This window comes from Heptranchias perlo, chromosome 12 (genome assembly GCF_035084215.1).
Source record: "Heptranchias perlo isolate sHepPer1 chromosome 12, sHepPer1.hap1, whole genome shotgun sequence".
NCBI classification, from domain to species: domain Eukaryota; kingdom Metazoa; phylum Chordata; class Chondrichthyes; order Hexanchiformes; family Hexanchidae; genus Heptranchias; species Heptranchias perlo.
Genome location: NC_090336.1, coordinates 14,724,609 through 14,738,056, shown reverse-complemented (window position 1 = coordinate 14,738,056; position 13,448 = coordinate 14,724,609). Strand labels below are relative to the sequence as shown.

The 13,448-nt window shown below is 40.7% G+C and overlaps 1 protein-coding gene and 1 long non-coding RNA gene across 5 annotated transcripts in view; one reads left to right on the top strand and one right to left on the bottom strand.

The window, feature by feature from the left end:
- Positions 1–3,986, bottom strand: part of LOC137327837 (uncharacterized) — an 85,688-nt gene extending 81,702 nt beyond the window's left edge. The window contains exon 1 of the long non-coding RNA XR_010964557.1: positions 3,942–3,986. This is a non-coding gene — a long non-coding RNA (uncharacterized lncRNA). The remainder of the gene's footprint in view (positions 1–3,941) is intronic.
- LOC137327835 (activating molecule in BECN1-regulated autophagy protein 1-like) overlaps positions 1–13,448 on the top strand; it is a 400,989-nt gene that overhangs the window by 98,580 nt on the left and 288,961 nt on the right. The gene's annotated exons all lie outside the window — the stretch shown is intronic.

Below are 13,448 nucleotides of genomic sequence, written 5' to 3'. Positions count from 1 at the left end.
AAAGTTTTAAACTGTAAAATTTTGTGCCAAATAAATAAATAAATGACTGGTGCATCTCAATATGAGAGTGGTTTTGGTGCTGTCCTTCTGTTGGTGTTGCTTTGTTCTTTACAACATGACTGCCTGCAAGATTATTCAGCTTGAAGAGGTGAGTTAGTTGCCTGGTATCGTTAAAAGTTAGGCTGTAATGTGTGGCACTCATGGTTATTTTCATGTATCTTTATTTTCAGTAGTACAAAATAACTTTTAGAGGCTCAGAAAATTGTTATTAACGGGTAGTGATTAAAAGACATTCATTTCTTTGAAGGGCTGATAAACCAGGAGATCAAGCTGAAACAGCTTATAACAATTGTCTGAATCCCAAGATGAGATGTTAGAACTGTTTTAGACCAATCCAAAACTAATCCTACTGCCGGCATCTTTCCTCAAATTCCTGTGTCTCCTCTGCTTCAAGTGTTTATCTAATTTCCACTTAAAAGGTGGAATGGTCTCTGCCTCAAACGCTTCCTGTCGGCATAGCATTCCATACCTCAACAGCTCTCTGCGTAAAGAAATTACTCTTGTGCCCCATGTCTGTATTTATAAAACCCCAAATGCTGTTGGCCTTTTTTATGGCTTTATTTACCTGCACTTGGACTTTCAAGGAATTATGTATTTGAACCCGAAGGTCTCTGTTAATCCACACCCTTCAGCATCTTTTCAGTGAGTATACTCCCATTCCTTGTTTTACCCCCAAAATGTATCACCTCACACTTGTATCTACTGTTAAGTTGCATCTGCCACTTGTTTGCCCACTCCACTAACCTGTCTTGTCTTGTACTTGAAGTCTTGTACAGTTCTTCTTGCTGTTTGACCAAACCCCTACTTTTGTGTCGTCAGTGCATTTTGAGATTGTACCTAGGTCTAGATCATCTCACTATACCGACAACAAAAGTGAACCCTGTACCGGCACTTGGAGCACACCACTCCCAACCATTCTCTAATCTGAGCAACACCCATTTACCCTAACTTTCCTTTATGTCCTTCGATGAATCTTCTACGAATGTTGCTACATTTCTTCTTAAACAAAACCTTTTAAATTTTGCTAACAAGCCTGTTGTGAAACACTTTTTCGAATACTTTCTGAAAATTCATGTACACTACACCTATTGCAGCCTTGAAGGTACTCATTTGTGACTATATAATTTATACATCTCATGAAACCTGCTGTCAAAGAAATGTTGATAATCAGTCCATTCTGTCTTGATGTGGGATGACAGCCCTGTTGAAGCATTAATTGTGACACAATCCCTGCAGAATCATTAGCATTTCATTGCTGGGAAATAATGCAATGGCATTTTTTGTTGCAGAAGTAGCTCCCAATATTTTAATGAGGCTGTTTACATGTTTGAAGTTTGGATTGGACTGATAGCCCTTTCATGACATGTGAAACTGGGCTGTTAGAGGAGTATATAATCCATGAGGGTTGTGAAATCTTAGTTACAGATATATAAATGTCCTTATAGATCCTGTCCTCTGGTTGTTGCTGCCATGTGTAGTGTTTAAAAGAAAAAGTGCCCTGGTGGCAGAAACCCGCCTCTCCCAGAATAAGTGTTGGAAGGAGTCAGCAACAGTGCCATCAAGTAAGGCTTATTCACCAATAACATGCTCACCGATGCTCAGTTTGGGTTCTGCCAGGACCATTGGCTCCAGATAACATTACAACCTTGGTCCAAACATAGATACAACCTGAATTCCAGAGGTGAGAGTGACCGCTCTTAACATCAAGGCAATATTTGACTGAGTATAGCACAAAGGAGACCTATTAAAACTAAAGTGAATGGAGATCAGGGGGAAACTCTCCAGTGGCTAGAGCTATATTTGATATAAAGGAAGATGGTTGTGGTTGTTGTAGGCCATTCATATGAATCACAGGACATCGCTGCAGGAGTTCCTCAGGGTATTGTCCTCGGTCCAACTATCTTCAGCTGCTTCATCAATGATCTTTCTTCCATCATAAGGTCAAAATTAGGTCTGTTTGCTGAGGATTCTACAGTGTTCAGCTCCATTGGCAATTCTTCAGTTAATGAAGCAGCCCATGCCCGCATGCAGCAATACCTGGACAACATCTAGGCTTGGACTGATCAGTGGCAAGTTACAATCGTGCCATACAAATTCCAGGCAATGACCATCTCCAACAAGAGAGAGCCTAACCACCTCCCCTTAATGTTCAATGACATTATCATTGCCTACCATCAACATCCTGGGAGGGTCACCATTTACCAGAAACTGGACCAGTCACATAAATGCAGTGGCTACTACAGCAGGCCAGAAGCTGGGTATTATGCAAAGTGTAGCTAACCTCCTGACTTCACAAAGCCTCTCCACTACCTACGAGGCACAAGTCAGGACTGTGATAGAATACTCTCCATTTATCTGGAAGAGCAGCTGTAACAACACTCAAGAAGCTCGACACCAAAAGAGCAAAGTAGTCCACTTGATCGGCACTTCACTGGCCTAAACATCCACCCCTTCCATCATTGGCGTATCGTGGCTGCAGTGCGTACTATCTGCGGGATACACTGCAGCAAGCCTTAGGCAGTGCCTTCTGCCACCGAGAAGGACAAGGGCAGCAGGTACATGGGATTATCATCACCTCCCAATCACACACCATTCTAACTTGGACATATATCGCCACTGTTCCTTTATCATTGCTTGGTCAAAATCCTGGAACTCCCTATCTAATTGTGTTTTGGGACACCTTCACTACATGGACTGCAGCCGTTTAAGAAGCTGTCCCACCATCACCACCTCAGGGCCATTAGGAATGTGCCATGAGTACCGACCTTGCCAGTGATGTCCACATTCTGAGAATTAATTTTTTTAAAAGTGGAAGCCTTAAGGAAATGACCATTTTCTAATGGTTCATAGATGAAACTACTGAGCATGCTTGTGTTATACCTACTGTAATACGGGGCATTGTGAGCTACATGTGCAGTGCATAAAAACATTATGCTTGATGCATTCTACTTTTGAGTTCTAAAGTCAGTATTAAATTGCGCAACACCGATGTCCACTTTGCTTTTCCAAGTGCAGCATGTTGAAACAGATAGGATAGCATGTCAAATTAGCAGTCTGCAGAGACAGTATTTACAGCTCCCCATTTTGCATCAGTTTTGACAACAGATGACAGTTGCTGTAGGAAATGTTCTTTTCAGTTCTAATCTTGATATTAAGGAGCAAAGTTCATGGAAAAAAAAATCACTGGAGCTGTTGTCCCCGGAGTCTTTGCTATGGTTAACCATTAGATCTGCATGCATTGATTTGAGACCAGAGATTTGGCAGTAATTGCTGAGTAGATGAAAAGAGAAGAATCAAAAACGTCCATCATGGAGTTCATCCAGGGCTGTTCTTTAATGTAATCAATTTTGCTGCAGAAGCAGATCACAGTATTTGGTACAGAGAATTGGATTGCTCAAGATTCTAATAGGCTTGCCAGCAATTATCAAAGAACAAGATAATATCAGGGTCTATAAATAATAGACTGGCTGCAACTTTTCCTTTATGAAAAGAAGCTTTGTATTCACTGTTACACTGCAAAAGCCATTAATATTACAGTGAAAAAGAAAAATTAATAAGAAACAATCCTGACCTAATAGATGTACTAACTTCAGCCTCTGCCCACCTTTTTTCTTTTGAGTTGCTTATTTTCTTCAGTTTTTCATCAGTTCTCTTGAACAAAATCTTTCTCCATTCTCTTCTCCCGCCCCCCCCCCCAAAAAAGAAATTCTGCCCATCACCTTACAACTTAACCATTTCTTCAACATGCCGCCATAATTATGGTTCCTTGTATATTATTCTATATAGCTTGAAATATAACATTTAGAACATAATTAACACATGAATAATTTACAACAGAAAAAATAGGAAATTATGCATTATCTTAAATTTCCCCAGCCTACCTTTTCTGGTCTCCTCCTAAAGTACAAAAGAAACAGCCTTGACCTCACTCATCAATCCAATGTACTCCAGGAACTGACCCATTTATATCGTGTCTTCAATGTAAAAAAAACAACTAGGCATTTCACAAATCAACAAAATAGGGGAAACAGATGCTGATCCAGGAAGCAACAGATTTGGTTACCGAAACCTCGGTCAAAGACTTGGAGTTTGAGAGTGTTTTTCTAAGTGTGCAGGGTTTTCGGGAAGGAGTTCAAGGCAGCTGTCGGCTTTGCATGGGAAATTCACAGAAGGATTGGAGCATTTAGGAGGGGGATACATGACTGAGGGAAACTGCAGAGAGGGTGCAGTGAGGCTGTGGAGAGATGAGAAAATATACCATATACAATATAACATAATTTTATTTTCTTTAGTTCATATAATTGTATTTTCTACAAAGGTGTTTAGGTTGCTATATTGCCACGCTCATAGGCTGCCGGTTCATATGTATTGCACCCCAAACTTGAACGGTTTCTATCCCTCAGAAAAAATGTCACCTGCTACGATGTCACCTTAACTGAAACTGTTTTTTTTTACACTTTTAAGCTTTTCTCACAATTTTAAACTGTATACTGTATATACCATATTATGTGGCGGTAACATAGCGTTTGCACAACAATGGATATAATTCAATACAGTACAAAATGTATTTGTTGTATAGTTAATCCATGAGCTGTGTAAGATTGTGATTAAACTAAGTCTAACTTTTAAATATGTGAATTAATTTAGAAATGCAACGCTTTCTCCAATTCAATTAAATATAACTGTTAAATAATATAACCTTGAGGTGTCTGCAATCTATCCCACTGAGTGTAAAAATAAGAATTTAACTCACCTTCATAATGTTTTTGTGTCCTCTAATATGAGGGCCTAATAGCATTTTAAAAAAATAAGTTAATGACAATTGTAAAAGTCAGAATAATTTATACAGCACTGGAATTTGTAATTCAGATTTTATGGCAATTCTACAAAGTCACAAAAATAAAATGTCTGTATAAGTGAGTTATGGAAATAAATAGACTAAACTGAAATAGCAAATCCTACTAAAATTTATGCTTAAGTTATGATAGTTAATTTTAGCTTAATTTATAAAGGAAATCCCCCAGACCTGGAGGGAGGATGGGATACAAGTTGGTCTGAAGGTCGGAGAGTAGGATGGCCATGGTTTCATGATGGGGCCACTTCAGCTTGGGTTGAAAGAATTATTTTGTGGGCCGAAAGCATAAATTAATGGCTGAGTTTTCTGTCAAAATAATGGTGAGGTTAACGATGCTCACCATTATTTATGCCCAAATCGCACAGCAACTTCAGGTGAGGGCAGATGCGCAGTTAAACGCGAAAATCCGAAAGTTGTTGTCCCTGGTGCGCCACTCCGCTGTTAGCTTCGCTGTCTGACTCACCATCAAATGCCTTGAACAATGTAAAGTTTCTCTACTTGCATGGTAAATATGAACTAAACTCGCCACAGAAAGTTAGGGATTGTCCATTTCAGTCGAAGTACCCTTTTTAACAGCGTGATGAGTGTTAATTACTGACAGACAATCCTTTAATTGTTTAGCACTGTAGATGACACAGTAGATTACATCGACCAAACCCTTTCAGTAAAAGTTCAAACTTTTTTCTACCTTTTACTAATGGACACACATTTATAGTGGTATGTTTCTTGTGCTTTCTGTTACAATATATGTGAAAATCCATTTGCTGTTCCTTAGCCTCATCTATTTAATTGTACTGATCTTTTTCAATGCTCCTTTTAAATGCTATCAAATTATTGCAGTAGCCGCATAATCTCATAGCTTGGCACAGACAGCAAACTGTAAACCAATAATCCTATTCTTCTTTTCCCACTCCATCCCCCCCAACCACCTTCACATCATTTATGAATAATATAAACAGCAAGGGACCAATTAACTCCTGTAAAACTCCCATTAGTTGCTCCCAATTTTTTTTGTCACCGTTATTTGCTTTCTGTAGCCAATCCAGTTCTCAGTCTAACTAGCCAGGGTGCCTTTAATTCCATCGGCCTTAATCTTACATTTGAAATGCCTCTGAAAATCCAAGTACAATATGTCACTGGATAGCTATCTGCTACTTCAGTTATCCTCATGATTAGTGTGAAGCATGACCTATTGTTTCTAACAGAGTGTTGACTTATACCCCTATGGCTTATGCACTGTTTAAATGAAAATTGATAGCATCCCTTAAAGTGTTCTTCAGGATGTTAGGTTAACGGGCCTATAATTGCTGGGCTCATGTTTCACTCCTTTTTATTCCCAATATCAGGATAACATGAACTATTCTCCAGTCTTGGGGATAATCCCTGTGTTTATCAAGTTCCTAGAAATATTAACCAGACTTGCACATTTCTTTGAGAATTTTAAGGTGTATCCCATTTGCTCCAGGTGCCTTTAGATTTTAAGTTGAGTTTTTTTGTAACGTGCTTAAGATCTGCTAATATATTATGGATTCCTGAACCGAAATGACTGGATCTTCATCAGTGAAATTTTAATATCGTTTCTCAATCCTCAACATTCTGATGAGCCTCCTATTTAAAAAAAAAATTTGGGATCTTTCTTGCTAAGTCACAGTCTGACTCTTTGGAATCCTTCTAATACTTATTTTTGTTACCTCAACTGACTTTTGTATGACTGCAGTGCTCAATGGCCTTTGTTTCCTTGTCTTTTAAAACTGAGCATTTGGACAAATATGAGCTGATCAGAGAGAGCCAGCATGGATTTGTAAAGGAAACGTCATGTCTATGGAACCTAGTTGAATTTTTTGAGGAGCTAACTGAACATCGTTTATATGGACTTCCAGAAGGCATTCAACAAGGTTCCACATGAGAGACTGTGAACAAAAATGAAGGCCCATGGAACCAATTGGCTTTGAAAGGGAATTGGTTAGGAGGTAGGAGACAGAATAGGGATAATGAGTGTGCACTCAAATTGACAGAATGTGACTAGTGCTGTCCCCCAGGGATCTGTACTGGGGCCTTAGCTTTTAACTATTTATTTATATTGATGAAGGAATAGAGAGCCGTATATCTATGTAGGCTGTTAATAGTAAGCTAGGAAGGTGGGGCCGAGACAAGACGTGGAAGCGCAGGGTGCTAGAGTTAGAGGGCTGAAGGGCACGGGCTAGAATGGCAGGCGAGAGGTGATTCCAAAGGCAGGTAAGGACGGGGCAAAAATAGCATTTGTTTTAGTGTGTTTGGCGTTTTAGGAAAATTTCCTGAGCTTATAAGCTAACACTGTAATACTTCTCAATATGCTAACCAAAATTTCTTCGGTTAAAAAAACACCAGTGTCACTGTCCATGTTGACTTGGTGGACGACAGCTCCTAGAATGCAACTCAAAGCTCTGCACAATTTGTGCAGTACTGCACAGATTGTGCAGAGCTTTGAGTTGCATTCCAGAAAACACAAGTCATTGCTTGATCTAAATGGCTAGGTTTGCTGTCGGTCACTTTTTAAAAAAAAACAGTTGATTTCATGACACATCTCAATTTTCTAATTGAACGAACAACATTTTCTTTTCTCTGATACATCTTTCTGACTGGAAATCAGATCCATGGCAACATAATTCTCTGCACTCCTGCCGCTGTCGTTCAGCACATTCCTGGCACTGTTGGGTAAACCGCTAATTCTCGAGGTCCAGTGTTTTAGATTTTAACATTCTGTATCCAGCTCTTCTCTCCAGCATTACTTGCTACACTGTACTGTGTTCCCAGTTTCTCTTCCCTCCCTCTCCCTATTGTGCTTTATTTCTTGGTACCTCCCTTACTGTATAATACTGCCTGGTTCTCCCTCTGTTCCCTCCTCCCTGCATGCTGTGCTGTATTTCTTGGCTCCAGTGTTCCTGCTATACTCTCCTCCCTGTTGTGCTTTGATCCCTTTCTACCATTCCCCGAGCTAAAGATCAGAACTCTGATTCAGACTATCCATGAGCAATGCCACATGAGATCAGCTAGCATACAAAAAAAATGCAGTGTTGCTTTAGCAATGTTATTTTGGAAATCCATTACAAATACTATATTTAATTGATGTACATGCACAAGAGCAATCCCAAGAAGTCCATTATTTCAAGATACTGCAATTTTCCTGGAAATCCCTCCCTAAACCTCTCTACGTTTCCTCCTTTTAAGATGCTTTTTAAAACCTACCTCTTTGACCAAGCTTTTGGTTACCTGTCTTAATATCTCTCTATGATGGCTCAGTATCAAATTTAGTTGATAATGTTCCTGCAAAGTGCCTTGGGACATTTTACTATGTTAAAGGCACTGTAAGTTGTTAGTAAGTTGTTGCTTCAGCTTGATATGGGTTCACTTGCAATTCTCTATGTGGTGACTTATTAATCTGAAGTGTACTGTTGGATGGTAAAGATACAGGCGGGGCGAGCCACGCCTTTTGGGTGAGAGGATATTGAGTTGCACAACATGCTTTTACTGGCAGTCATATATGTCTGTCCAACCACTCAGTTGCAGAGTGGTGCATCATATGAACAAAAATATATTCAAAGGAAGGAAAAGAAATTCAACATTAGTAATAATTACTGTCCAAGAAAAAATTGTGTGCTGATGTTTGAAGCCTTGCAGATATTGGGATAGCTTTGAATTCATTTAGGTCTGCCTTTATTCTATAAATCTAATTTGTTCTTTTGTTGTTCCTTGTACCACAGTCATGAGACAAGAATTTTCTTGAAATTTAATTTGTTTCCAGGAATGGTGCACACAATTATCAGCAATATTGGGGATCTTCCATTGCTATGTTATAGATGCGGTACAGCATTATGTGGCTGTAAAGTCGAAATGTCGCATTCAACATTAGTTGCTTTCATGCTCTTTTTTTGATTGAATTTTAATAAATTGTTTAAACGGTGAATGCTGGTGACTTCAAAAGATAATGAATCTGATGTAAAGAACATTGATTAGAATGCACTGCAGGAGTTGAAGCATTGCTGGATGTTCAATGCAGAGACTGTATATTCTCAATTGATTCCTATTCAGCTCTCTAAGGCTTTCTGCCTCATTTTTTGTGATAAAAGGAACTCAATCTCTGGTAACGAACTGGACTGTCCAGTTTAAGGAGTGGTAACTTGGTAATTATGATTGAAAACCAGGCAGTAAAAGTCCAGCTTTCAATTGGCACAGAAAGAAAATTGTGCGCATAGACTAGATTGAATTTGTTTTATGTGGCACATGGACACTAAATGGTTGATTTAGATGCAATTGCACTACGACTAGCATCAGCACAAAGTGATTTTTCTTCACAGCAACAATGTAGTCATGAAGTAAATACATCCAGAATTGGGGCCTGACTTGACAGTGGAGCAAAGCTGGCTGAAACTCAACAGAGGGAGTCACACTCTGCTTCGCTTTGGAGTCAGTTTGTGCCTTAATGCCTGATTTAAATTACATTAGCCACAGTGTGAAGCCAAAATGTCTCTTACTAATTCTAAATCTATAGTGTAAATGCACTTTAAATGATGTTCCTGTCCAGTTTTGAACTGGGCAAAAGCGGACCACCAAAAGCTGTTAGCCACTGAAATGTTTTAAGTAAATTATGTTCACCATACTCAATATTTCAGCAATAAATTACCTTCCTGTTGGTTCTGTTTTGGCTGCCCAAACTGATGAAGACAGTATTTATATTTTAATGTGACTTTTCTTCGCGTAATTCTTAAAAGGAAGCTCAAGGAAGAAAAATCTGTGCCTGTAAAATGCTTGAGCAATGACTTACGGTTTAACATTTATTTCATTGATTCCACTTTTATTTTAACTTTTCAGCAATGCCGAAAGTTTTATCAGGGAGCCTGCTGGGTTTAAGGTGCTGGTGTCCACACTCAATGTTGTATTTTGAATGCATAAAGTAGGATATGAGTTGCTTTGTAAGAATATAAATACATTTTTTGGCCTGCAATAGGAACAGCTAAATTTATAATGGTGCAATGCTTTAATGCAATGCAATGACATGGCATGTGTACGTCCCAATGTCATGTGTGACTGAGTGGGATGCAGTATTGAATCTTCGACAAAGGCATGGTTTTGTACCTGATTTCACAGATGCTGATTTCATGATCTTAGCTCAGTTATCAGGAGCAGGTATTAGGAACAGGAGTGGGCCATTTAGCCTCTCGAGCCCGTTCCGCCATTCAGTTAGGTCATGACTGATCTGTATTTTAACTCCATCTACCCAGTGGCCTTAATACCCTTGCCTAACAAAAATCTATCAATCTGTTTTGAAATTTTCAATTGACCTAGCCTCAACAGCTTTTTTGGGTGGGGGGGGGGGTGGCTGGGAAGAGTTCCAGATTTAGCCTGAGGCCCATTCTCTCTCACGCCTCGGTGAATGCGTCGACGATGGTTTGTAGCTTGGCCTCTGAGTGTGCACACACGCAGGCGTCTGCGTACTTTTTTTTTTATTCGTTCATGGGATGTGGGCATCACTGGTGAGGCCAGCATGTACTGCAACTCGATGACAGAAGTTGGGATGGTCTTGGTTCTGGCCTGGAGGCGTCAAAGGTTGAACAGTTTCCCGCTTGTCCTGTTGGTTAGCTCCACTCTGGCGGGGAGCTTCATGGTGATGGGGTGGAGTGTTGCAGCGAGGAAGATGGGGAAGAGCGTTGGTGCGATGATGCAGCCCTGCTTGACCCCAGTTTGCACTCTTATTGGGTCTGTAGTGGATCTGTTGGTGAGGATCACGGCTTGCATGTCTGGCTTGGGAAAGTATTGTAATTGGTGGTATTAAATTGGTGTTTGAGACACGAGTAGCTTATTTCAGATTTGAAGCGTATACATTGGTCAGATAATTTATTGGTTGACAAGAAATAACTTTTTCTTTAATTGATTCATGGGATGTGGGCGTCGCTGGCAAGGCCAGCATTTACTATCCATCCCTAATTGCCCTTGAGAAGGTGGTGGTGAGCCGCCGCCTTGAACCGCTGCAGTCCGTGTGGTGAAGGTTCTCCCACAGTGCTGTTAGGTAGGGAGTTCCAGGATTTTGACCCAGCCACGATGAAGGAACGGCAATATATTTCCAAATCAGGATGGTGTGTGACTTGGAGGGGAACGTGCAGGTGGTGGTGTTCTCATGTGTCTGCTGTCCTTGTCCTTCTAGATGGTAGAGATCGCAGGTTTGGGAGGTGCGTCGAAGAAGCCTTGGCGAATTGCTGCAGTGCCTCTTGTAGATGGTACACACTGCAGCCATGGTGTGCCGGAGGTGAAGGGAGTGAATGTTTAAGGTGCTGGATTGGGTGTCAATGAAGCGGGCTGCTTTGTCCTGGATGGTGTCGAGCTTCTTGAGTGTTATTGGAGCTGCACTCATCCAGGCAAGTGGAGAGTATTCCGTCACACTCCTGACTTGTGCCTTGTAGATGGTGGAAAGGCTTTGGGAGTCAGGAGGTGAGTCACTTGCCACAGAATACCCAGCCTCTGACCTGCTGTTGTAGCCACAGTATTTATGTGGTTGGCCCAGTTAAGTTTCCGGTCAATGGTGACCCCCAGGATGTTGGTGGTGGATTCAGCGATGGTAACGCCGTTGAATGTCATGGGGAGGTGGCCAGACTCTCTCGTTGGAGATGGTCATTTCCTGGCACTTGTCTGGCGCGAATGTTATTTGCCCAAGTCTGGATGTTGTCCAGGTCTTGTTGCATGTGGGCACGAACTGCTTCATTATCTGAGGGGTTGTGAATGGAACTGAACACTGTGCAATCATCAGCGAACATCCCCATTTCTGACCTTATGATGGAGGGAAGGTCATTGATGAAACAGCTGAAGATGGTTGGGCCTAGGACACTGCCCTGAGGAACTCCTGCAGCGTTGTCCTGGGATGCCTTTCACATCCTCCAGTAGCCCAAAGTTCTTTTCAAGTGTTGTCAGTGTTGTAATGTAGGCAAATGGAGCAGCAAATTTCCTACAAACAAGGTACAGCAGGGTCCTGCAAACAGCAGAGAGAGAAAATTACCATTTAATGTGTTTTAGTGGCGCTGGGTGAGGGATCAATGTTCACCAGGACACTGGGAGAACTACCCTGCTCAAAATGCATGGTTCTGGGATTTCAGAAAAAGACGACGTCTGTTTAAGTGCTGTATGTTGATTTAAGCGGCAAAGCATTTTGACAATAGAATTTGGGAAAAGGAAAAACTGGTTGCCAGTTGAAAAGGAAAACAAAGTGACATTGTTATCTGGAACAGATCATAACAGACAAAAGAAAAAGGTGAATCGAAGCAGACTCTTAAACAGGGAAATGTGAGGACCTGTTGTGCTTGATCGACCAACAATAGTTTGCGAAAGTGTCTTTTCTTCCTTCTCCTCTAACTGATGTAATGCAGCTTTGCAGTTTTTGTGGGCATACCTTTATTGTATTGGTGTTTCAGCAGGGGTGGAGGGTTTGGGTAATCAGATGCTCTGAGACATGACATAAGCTGGTTATTCTTGAAGGAAAGAGTAGTAGAGTTTTACACGTGGAAAGAGGCCATTTGGCTCACCATGCCTGTGCCAGCTCTCAGCAAGAGTTGTCCATTTCGTCTCTTCCATTTAATTTTTTCTTTTCCAAATATTTATGCATTTCCCTTTTATATGTTGTTATACATTCTGTTTCTGGTAGAGCAGTCCATATCCCAACAATCCTCTGCATATTTTTTTTCTCGCCTTTGTGGTGATCCCAAATTTATGCCCTCTAGTTACTGAATCAGAAATGGCCGACTACTTCTGTAATGTTGTTAGAAAGGATTATTTGTTTGTCTGCCATTTCCTGCTCAATTCCTCAAAAAGCAGAACTTGGGGTGAAAATTAAGTCAAGTCTCAAACATTTCATGCAATTTTGGAGATCTATTTTATACGAATATTATAACATTATTGTTTTTTTACAGTGAGTGAGAAAAGTCAACAATTAATGCAATTTTTATAGTGCATTGAATGTCATCAACATTACAAGACAACGATTAGGCAAGAACAGGCTGCAGTTAAGGAAATGGGAAGTGATGCTTGAAAGCCCAGTTAAAAAGATAGGTTTTGATGGGACCTTTAAAGTTGAAGAGATTAGTAGCAAAGCCAAGAGGTTTAGGGCAGGAGTTTCAAAGATGGAGACGAGAAAAGACAGGGATTCACAGGGTGCTGGAGTTAGTGGGCCAAAGGGCACGGGCTGGGATGTCAGGCTGGAGGAGTTTCCAAAGGTAGGGAAGGACGAGGTGAAAAGTAACATTTGTTTTCATGTGTTTGGCGTTTCGAAACATTTCTCTAGCTTATAAGCTAACACTGCGATATTTCTCAATATGCTGACCAAAATTTCTTGGGTAAGAAATGCCAGCATCACTGTACATGTTGACTTGGTGGACGACAGCTACCAGAATGCAACTCAAAGCTCTGCTCAATCTGTGCAGTACTGGACAGGGTTGATGAGCTTACAAAACACAAGTCATTGCTTGATCTAAATGGCTAGGTTTGCTGTCGGTCACTTTCAAAAAAAAAACCT